The following is a 10,941-nucleotide window of genomic DNA, read 5'->3' as shown; positions in this document are numbered from 1 at the left end:
GATGCAATAGTATTTTAAATAACCTCTATGATTGCCTGTGGATGGGATGAAAAGAGCTATCTGAACCTTTACGATGGCAAAAGTCTGAACAATGAAAAATATATATCAATCAATTTTATCACCGAAGTGGTGAGATATTATTGAAAGTTAAGTTTCATGATTTTGCCATTAAATCTTTTGTGAGTTGTAGCTAAAGGCCACACATTCAAGCACACTAAGCATGTAGTCAAAAATTGCATATTTTGTGAATTCATAAGATTAGTAGTACATAAAATTAACCTGGTAATCAGTACAACCAATATAATTTCTAAGCTAGAGGCTTTCATTAATCATGTGAGGCTTGTAGGCGGGGTGACAAAAAATCATGAAATCTCAGGTAAGCGAGGGGAAGGTCCAGTTATATATCAGGTGTATTAATTTTTTACCCTCAAAATAAAAAAAAATATTATTGTTTTAATCCGAAAACTTTTACAATTTTTTTCAGGTACTAAAATACGTGAAATGCTTGTTGGAAAAGGGGGGTGATTATAAATATCACCACGTATCACCAAGGGAAAGAGGGGTTCCAAAAATCTTTAGAAATCAATCACGTGATTAATGGACGCCTTCCTAAGGCTAAGGTCAAAATATTTTCTGAAAATACATAGTATGCAAACAGTTTCAATTGGGCCATTGATGAGTATATTTGTCAATCACAGAGCAAGCTGGACTGCAAAGATGAAAAAGACATCTACATTTTACTTCTTTGTTGACATGAGCATACTCGTATATTATGTAAGTATTACTGAATACAGATTGAATTCAATTAAATCTTATATATGTTAATTTAAGTAAGAATAATTTTTGATTAAAATCAAAAACTATTTTTGAAATTAACTGTAAAAAATGTTAACTAAATAATTAAATCTGAATTTTTAAGGATTAAGTCGATTATTTATACGTATTGGAAAATTCCTGTAACTTGCCTCAAGGTAAACTGCCACTCAATTATTTACTTATTTTATACAAGATATTCTAAATATATTGACATTTCAGAAACTAATTTGATTTCTTCAAGAATTGCAGTTCAATACCAAACAGTTTCATTCGTATGACGAATATATCGTCAATACAATATTTTGACACTTCTCCATGACGAATATACTAATCGATCACAGTAAACTACGGATCTCGTTAATCACAATTCACATTAAACTATTATCACAAAATCATCTTATATTATGTTGTGGATTTTATTTTAATTATTAGAATCTTGTTACCGACTATTTCTGGATACAACATAGATATAAAATATAAAACACATGATAAAAATCAACCAGCCCAGTAATGTCCATAAGCTATATATTATATGAATTATGAATATAATCATACTGATGCATTATTGATGAACTGTTTATCAATTTTATTAAATACTTAATTTAAGAGTTATTTGAATCTATAATTAATAAAAATAAGACGTTTTTCAAATACACTGTAACTAATTTGAAAGACGCTGTAATTAGTTTGAAGCAAACCAGGTGTCGATTTTTTTTCAAATAGAATAATTAGGCATTGTCAAGTCACAAAATATATCTTTCAAAGCTTTTACTTCAAAATAGTTTAATTTGAAAAAATATACTTTTTCTTTTTGAGATAATGATAGTGCACCTTTTTACCCGCGAAATTTGGATTTATTTCACTTCTCTATAATTAATCAAATTCCAAATTGTTTTGTAGTCTAGAAGTATAAAAAAGATTAAATTATTTATCAATTTTTCTTCTCTCAGTTCTTTCCATAATATCCTGAAACTTTTCAAAATAGATACTCATTTTGTTTCTTAATGAGGTAATAATCTCAATGTCACTTGAAACATAAAAAATAGTAAAGAAATATGTGCAACCATCATTAATGTCGGTGTTGTTCTAATTCTTTATTTAAAATATCAATATTCAATATACATATAAGCCAAAGTCACCCCCCGTCTATAATGCCACCAGCCCGTTTAGAAGTCACTAGCGCGATTCCTCTCGATGCCTCTCGATGCGAGGGAATGAGATATGCGAATGCGCCCATTTGTAATAGACGCGAGGGATTAAGTCTTCCCTCGGCTCATCATGTACCCATGTACATGTTTAAAGATTAGTGGCTTTTTGATAACCGCTACGGGGTTCTTCATTAAATTATGCTCGACAAGGCGATGAACTCGAAATAAATGGCAGTGGATTATTGTATTATTTCAAATAATTTGAGAATGAAACATTTTCAAGTGAGATAAAAAAATGTAGTTCTTTTTTGTACGTATGAAATGTATTAAAATTTATTACAATTAGTTTTGGCAATATTTGTTAAAATATTTTTTTTATCGTCATGGACTATGTTTGCGTTCATAGGTAAGCAGTTAAGAGTGACGAAACTTGATTCAGAGGTCTCGGGTTCGAGAATCGCTTAGAGCAGCCTGTTGTCAAGCAGTAGTGACAACGATTTTCGCTTGGTAATATAGATAGCAATAGTTTTCCAAGTAAAAATAGCCCTTGCCCGGCATTGCAGCACTAATAAAAGTCAACCCTGTTAGATATAATAATAAGGTCATCAAATATGGATGGAATAACCATTGGGTTACCATCTAAAAATACGTACTAAGGAGTTCAACAGTTTATAGGACGTAAAGTTCTGATTGCTGTTAATATATGAAAATAAAAAAATTGACTATGCACGGGTATTCTTGTACTTGGTATTGTTCTTTTATCGTTAATATGTACACATGGTTCATTTTACAAAATTTCAAATTAAGATTTTTTTATTTTACCAGCAACCAGAACTGAATAGAAACAGATATTAAGGTACAATTAGCTAAACTGTTTATTTCGAAAATAAAGATTTGGCTTTCATTAAAAACCATTTTCAATTGATATCTTTGGATTAATACTTATAATAACTAATTGTATAAGTTAAAGCAATTTGTTTAACACATTTCATTTCATCATTTAGGTGTTTTGGAAATGTATTTTAAGTGTGAACGTGAACAGTAATCAGTAGCTACCAACGAAACATCACAGAAACTGCATATGCTTCAGCATAGATTCTGATTAGAATCTCTTGAGAAATCCATTTATGAAATCTGTTGTTATACATACATAGTTTCTTAAAATATTAAATTATATTTCAACATTCAATTACAAAGAACGGCTTGGCTAATATTTACTAAAAACTAATCAACGCAATTACCAATTAATATTTCTCGTACAAATTTTAAATATTCAAAATAGATTCAAGTTAAAACTTGGACAAAATTTTACATTCATACTTGCACTCGTACTTTTTCGAAATTTTGGTCTCTCTAGATTCAGAATAGCTTGAAACATCGACAAAACATAAAATAAGCAAATCATAATTCGGGAAGGTAATGTATAAGCACTATAATGTATGTACATATAAGCTTATGTTAAGTTAGTAAAATCATGTATAAAAATTTGTAAAAAGGCAAGAAATAAAAGGCTTATTTATTTATTTATTTTATTAATGTATAAGCAAACATGACTCATAGACAATCCATAGATAAACAGATATAAACTAAATAACCTGATAAATAAACAAAATAAAGATCTGAACTACTAGTAGTTGTAATGTTCATAGGGACACATTATTGGGAAAATTGTGAATGACACAAAATAGCAAAAATGAAAAAAAAATTATAAATTGTTATGTGAATGTTACTTCGATTAGTTTTAAAGAAGAGAGGGCTTGAACTCACGACCCTGTCCACGCAAGGCAGTGCATTCAACCGTTACGCCATGGAATACCTATTATTTAAAGTATAATGGAATATATAGATTTTTCTTGCATGAAAGTGTGAATTGATGAGTAAAATGCTTCACGGTCATATAATTTTACCAAACAATATACTGCTTTAAAAGATATTTTAAATGGATTGAACAATGTTGAAATATTCAAACATAAAATTATGTACTATCAAATTAACCAGAACAATTTAACATTCTAATTCAGTCAATAAGTTCAATCATTCGGGAAGTTTTTAATATGTTAAATATTTTAGTAATATTATGTATCTAATAACTAGTTTTGCTAAAATAATATTTTCTCATATCCTTAATCAGGACTTTCTCGTGGTTTAGTGGTTAGAGCTCTAGCTTTCTGGTCAATCGTGATGATACAATATTGGTTAAGCATCTCGTACAGCCTGTTAAGTAGTAGTAATAATAATAATGGTTTTTACTTGAAAATATAGATGATAATATTTTCTAAGTAAAATAGCTTTTTTTGATATTGCTGCATCAAATTAAATATTAAATTTCGCTATTAGAGAAATTTTAATTATAAAATTTATCAAATAAATATAAGTCGTGGTTAAGAATAATGGCTAAAAATAATAATTGCCACATACAGGGTGCTTCAAAAAATGTATATATACTTTGAACTTCCATAGAAAATTTATTTACCGTTCTACAAAGTTAAATTTTAGGAAAATAGAATGCTGTCCAATGTAAATGAAACGTAAGTAACAAATGTTAATACTGTTCAAATTGGAGACCTACAGCATCAATCCAATTCTGAGTACGAGTCACCACCGATTCTGTACATCGTATCAAAACGTCCAATGAGATTTCTCTACACACTATTTTCTATGGAAGTTCAAAGTGTGTATACATTTTTTTGAAGCACCCTGTATTATATTATATAACTTTTAGTTCTGGTTGCAGTTTAAATTAAAAATTCTTAATTTGGGTACAGTTAGCTCAATCAATTCTTACTGATTAAGTAGATTATGTATTCATTCATATCGGGAAGTTCAACTTGCCTTAAGGCAAAACGCTACCGACAACTAGTGTAAATTTGCTCCATACCATCAATGTATTTTTGATTGCGCCAAACATAAATTTGATTTGATTTAGTCATGTTTCACCACAAATAATCCTCAGTATCATTAACATTCGTAAATAATAGCAGTAGAGTAAAATATCGAGACAACTTTCTCGGGTGACGCGTTCGTAGAAACTACGCGCAGTGGGTTGTGTAACGTTGTGAAATAACATACACGTACAAAAGTTTGCTAGCTGAGCGTATTATGTATGATTGCAATGCAAAATTTCACAAATAGCGATTCTGCTTTGTAATCTACGAAGCTACTTCTCTCCTCGACAGATATTTAAATGGCATTGCAATGAAATTAGTACACAATGCTAATGGAATATTATTGCTAATAACACAACATAAATATAAATAGAAATTGCGAACTTCAATCAATTCCATATCAATCGTATAATCAAATATTAAATAAGATTTCATTTTCTTACGGTTACGAAAATATCAATAGTTTGAACATTCCATCCGCGCATAGGTACATGACAATATTATAATAAATAATATTAATTCAATATAAGTACATATATAATAATAATTGGAGTTCCAGAACTAAACTTCAAATCAATTGAGAAACATACCTATAGTGTGAGAACGTTTTCATTTCTATTTCACACCTGCATTGTTTAATTTAATGGAAAGACAGTAAAATTTCTCTAAAAATCTCAAATTAACATTTTAGTATATCTTAAAAAAAATTGATGTATGTATGTATGTGTGTTTTATAATATACGCATATTTGGGTACAATTTTTCACCCACGATGTCGGGATGTCATTATCAACTAATTCAATAAAAAATGATTTAATAAGAAAATTTTCTCAACTCTTTATTTTGAAAATAAAGTTCGCTTTCATGAAAACGATTTTCAATTGATATTTTTGCAACATGCTTATAATATCTGTAATTGTATAAATGGACCAACTGATTTGAATGATTCAAAAATGCTGGCCAGTTTTTGGTAAAGGCAGGTCTAGCCGTTCCAGAGATATAAGCAAAAAGCACAAAAACAACCACGTTTTGAGAGAACGACACATCCGATTAGATTGACATAAAAATATTAGATTTTTATTGATTTAGTGAATAATTGATTACATTATTGCAAAGGCAAGTTCAGCGGATTTGGAAATACGAAAAACAGGTAGCTGTTTTTGAGAGAACGGCGCATCCGATTAGACTGATTTAAAAGGCATATTGTTGGTGATGACGTTGTTTGTTTGTTTATTATGTTTTTGGTCTTATAGATAAACATAGATAGAGCTCGTTGCTCAAATATAAGCTCTTATTTTAGAATAAATTTTAAAATACGACAAAATCTACAGTATTTATAATAATTATTTTAAAATATTTAAAATAATTGCTATTACGCATTGATAAATTTTTATTGATGATTTATTATTTTTATTTTGCAAATATTTAGTTACTGCACGGGAAAGGCACAATTCTATGCACCACTAATTCAATATTATATCAATTGCTTTACTAGAAAATGCATCTTCAATAATTACTTTATACAATTAATTGTTGCAATCGCAATCAATGCTTAAATTTATCATTTTGTTTTTCTTGCGTGATAAATATATTCATTATTTTCGCACTCAAGTTTGAAGTTGATTCAAATGTGATGATGCATTACCGATGCAAAGAAGTAGAATTATTTTTGTTATCGAATAGTTTTCGTGAAATAACTCTTCCAAACGCAAGAATTTCAGACCAATGTAAAATTCTAATTCATTTTTGTGAGAATCTATTATTGAATTAGCAATAAAAATGTTTAATAATTATAATAATTTTTTTCTAGATGTATTCAATATGTATTTCTATAAGCTATATAAAGTAAAATTTGTAGAGCGATAGGCGAGTATGCTACCTAAGATATTTCCTTTTTGCGTTGTACTATTATAAAATATCATTATCTATATACTATTATACATGTTGCGCTAATTTAAAATTGTATCACTAAAATTAAATCATACCTATATAATCAAATTGCATTGCATAAAAATGTAAAATAATAATCATCATATTTATAATAAAATTAAGTTTATTTAACAGGTTAATCGCCACCGTAAGATCAGAAAAATATTCACATAATAATAGCATTGAGCATTGAGCTTTTGTACCGGACAGTTGGTACATCCCGTACAGCGGGTAGCGAAGGCTTGAATCGGACTTATCTTTCACTTCCAAGAGTAAAGTCCGCGTTGTACCATGTATTATAAATAAGTAATAAACATAAACAACATAAACAAGTTGGCGAGGAATCAAATATTGTAATAAAAACTTGCGACAAATTCATAAATTATACTAACGAATCAGTGTTTTATACAGTCCACATTAATTACACATTTACTGCACATTAATTATAAATTTAATTTGAATATCTTTGCCAAACCTACATATTATTTTATAAACCGTTATGTAGAGAAATTTACATTCGTCTTTTACATTTACGCATTTTAATTTTACATTATAGAGTTTGTTATTAGTAAATAGTATGAAATTTAAAACCTTTACTGTATATTAGGGTTTATACAAAAACCGGCATTTTAGAAAATCGGTTTTCGAATTTCAATTTTACTAAATGACCGGTTTCAACCGGTTTTCGAATTTTATATAAAAATAAATTCTTGAAAATTCTCGAATATTTTGTAATTTATCCACAATTTTAGTGTAATTTAGAGTAGTATTTGAATTTATTTATTGTTCAATTTTATAGATAGTAAATAAAATTATTTTAATTTTAATTAGTAGAACTAAAAAATAATAGTTTATCTTGATTAAAAAACTTTGAAAATAATATCACATATAAGAATGAAAATATTTTTGTGATAGTGAAAGGAAAGTGTTCGAATAAATAAAAATAATACATTTTTAAATAAAAAAATTCATTAAATTAAAAAAAAATTAGATACGTGTTGATACATATTTGTTAATATCAATTTTAGTTTTAAAAACAATTAGCTAAACTCGATTATTGTCTGTTCCGAGCAATTTTAATTAATTAATTTTAAACATTCTAATTGTTTTTTTGTTTGATAAAATATGATTTCAAGAAACTGGGAACATCTATCGAATTGCTCACAAATGTTCTTGAAATAGAAAATACTCTCATAATTGCGACCAAATTATGTTTAATTATTTTTAAAGCCTGATATAATAATTCTAAGTTTTTTGTTCTTTAATTTGTGGCTTCTAAAACACTTTTTTTAAGTATGAGTAGAGGAAGTTACTTCAAGAAGTCACACTGATTAATATATACACTGGTATAAAAATCTAAATATATACAAATTCTGGGAACCATTGCAAACTGATAAAATATCAAATGCTCATGAACCGATATGATTTTAAGAATCAATACGCTTTCAACTATCTTTTATATTTGGCTATATTTGTCATTTTCCATTTATACAGTAAAAATCGACTTTTTTCACTAAAAAACCGGTTTTCGATTTCCATAATTTTCGCCAAAAACCGGTTTGTAAAACCGGTTTTTGAAAACCGACAAACTTTACTGTATATGCTGGTGTTTGAGTCAAATTGAAAATTTGCATCTTAGCTAGGGAGCTAATCGTGGATCTTCCATTTGATCTTCTGAAAAATATTGTTCAATAATATCATATCCACAGTTACAAAGGTTAAACTAAAACTGAACAGATACATATGACTGACATGATAATTTGCGTATTGATAAATGTACAAAAATATTTATTATACTTTGAATTTTCATAGTATCTGAAAGAACCCTACAATAGCGAGCTTACAATAACGATTTCTTAATTATGGAATTTCAAATACCATGTTTGCCTTGTAATGAAAAGGAAAAGCAGGAGTAACAATGAGAAACGACAAAAAGAAAATATCTTCGAAGACATAAAAATCTTTCATTTTTTTTGTTTGGTTAGCCTTTTCATTTTCTACCCCAAAACCTCTGTGCCCCACGCGGCCTAAAGAGGCGCAAAACGTTCGCCACGCACAAAACGACTGCGTCGCGGCACAAGCCACACCCGAGCGCCGCGGGGAAGCCGAACTGCACGAAACAATTAGGGAATAATTGCGATTTGATGCGCCAATTGAATACGTAATCACTTCTGTGTTTCGGCAGACTTTGCGTCGTGTTTGAGGCGAAAGTGGAGACAGAAATACAACGGCAGGGTCGGACGATGGAAACACTTCTAATGATGAAACTATAATAGAAATATGCAATATAAAATTTTTAAAATTCATTGTGATAAATAGCACAATATACGGATTTAAGAAAAAATAAATATTAATTACCAACTAGCTTAAGTTGTCCCCCTTAATGAGTACACTAGTATAGAGACATGAATTTTTTGTCATTTTTAATTATGGTAAAAAGGTAATTCATTTTTTCGCTATAATTTTTTTTATAATTTATTTATCAATGTTAAAGATACAGAAAAAGTTATAATTTTCTAGAGTTAGCAGTTGTAGAAGTGGGGCATCTCAAAAAATTGCGAGGTAATCATGCAACGCCAACATCTCTTTTTTAACACTTTCACGCCGTTTTTTTACTACTTCGAGTTTCTCGAATTTAAAAAAATTGAAATTGGGGGATGAGTCTGGTATATACCAGCAAGGTGTCTATAAAAAAGATTCTCTGAAAATTTCTAGTAAATCAGTCTAGTAGAACTCGAGAAAACGTAGACATTGTATTGACTATGAGTGCAATTCAACTAAAACAAAATCTCAAGTATGTATATAGTACATTATTATGGCTTGTGATTAACATTTATATTAAACTAAGTCAATTTATTAGGCTTGTGATTAGCATTTTTATTAAAATAAGTCTCTTCGCCTCTTTCAAAAATGTACTAGCAGCGGGGCTATAATGTCTAGTCCTCTTCCTAGTATACCATTTACAGCCTTAGTTGCACATACTATCTAATGTGTATAAATATTGAACAAATTATAAACAGGGTACGACTTAGGCTATGGTACAACTTAATCAGATTTACCTTTATATAGTTTATTATTCGATATTCGATATATAGTTTATTATTCTAAATCATATTTCTAAAGTATGGAAAGATGAAAATGGTAAAAACTTTGGTAATGACTGCAATAAATTCGATGAAAAATGGTCATTTTGTACTTCCCATAGGGCAAGTTATAGTAATCGCAAAAAACTTTACGTTTCAAGGGTTTCTGAACATTTTGGCATACCTTAGAAAAAATGGATGTAGGCGTGTGTGCATGCGTGTGTGTGTGCGGATACAATTTTTCGTCGACGATTTCGGGAGCACGGATCAACGAATATGAAATATTCAAAAGAACATTCGATTCGTATTGATAAGGAGACGTGCTGATTAGTTTTTGGCGAAGGCAGGTCTAGCCGTTCCAAAGATACGGGGCAAAACGTGCCAAAAACAGTAACTCTGTTTTTAAGAGAACGGTGCGCGTCCGATTTTACTAATACAAAAAACATTTTACTTGTATTGACAAGATGAAGAACTGACTAAATTTTTGGGAGGGCAAATGCAGCGGTCTCAATAAAAGTAAGTTAAAAATGCCTTTTGACGATCAAAAATGATCATTAGACATATGCACATCAAATTATCAGATATTTTATAGAGATTTACAAAATGTGTACCGCATTTTGCGTAAATTTAAACAAAAGTTCCTGCAATTTACCTTAAGGCACGATGCCATGCACCCCACTAGTTATGATATAAAGTATTAAATCTAAATTATTATTGTTTTCAAGTGATAGAGATACGACTAATACTTTGCTCTTAAAATTAATATCTCTGAATATTGCTCAAAACGCAAAAACAAACTTATATTAACACTTTCCCTACTAGAGCGTTTTCCACCGGAGTGTCACTGCTGTCCAGAACAGCGTGTCGCTCAGTAGCACTACTCAATCTCAATAAAATGTATTTAAAAGTTATAAGTGCCACTTCTAAAGATCTAAATTAAATCCTAAAGCAAATGCTGATACACAACATGGCGTTCATAGACGACATAAACAAGTAGTCGAGTAGATGTCGCCCAAAGACGACACTCGTGACCTAAGGGTTATGATTTCATCAATGCAGAAACGTAACTATTTTTGAATGA

This window comes from Ctenocephalides felis, unplaced genomic scaffold (assembly GCF_003426905.1).
Source record: "Ctenocephalides felis isolate EL2017-DRISC unplaced genomic scaffold, ASM342690v1 CF-g0.4_SCAFFOLD_01170, whole genome shotgun sequence".
NCBI classification, from domain to species: Eukaryota; Metazoa; Arthropoda; class Insecta; order Siphonaptera; family Pulicidae; genus Ctenocephalides; species Ctenocephalides felis.
The sequence above is the reverse complement of the archived record's forward strand: the minus strand, read 5'-3'. Positions refer to the sequence as shown.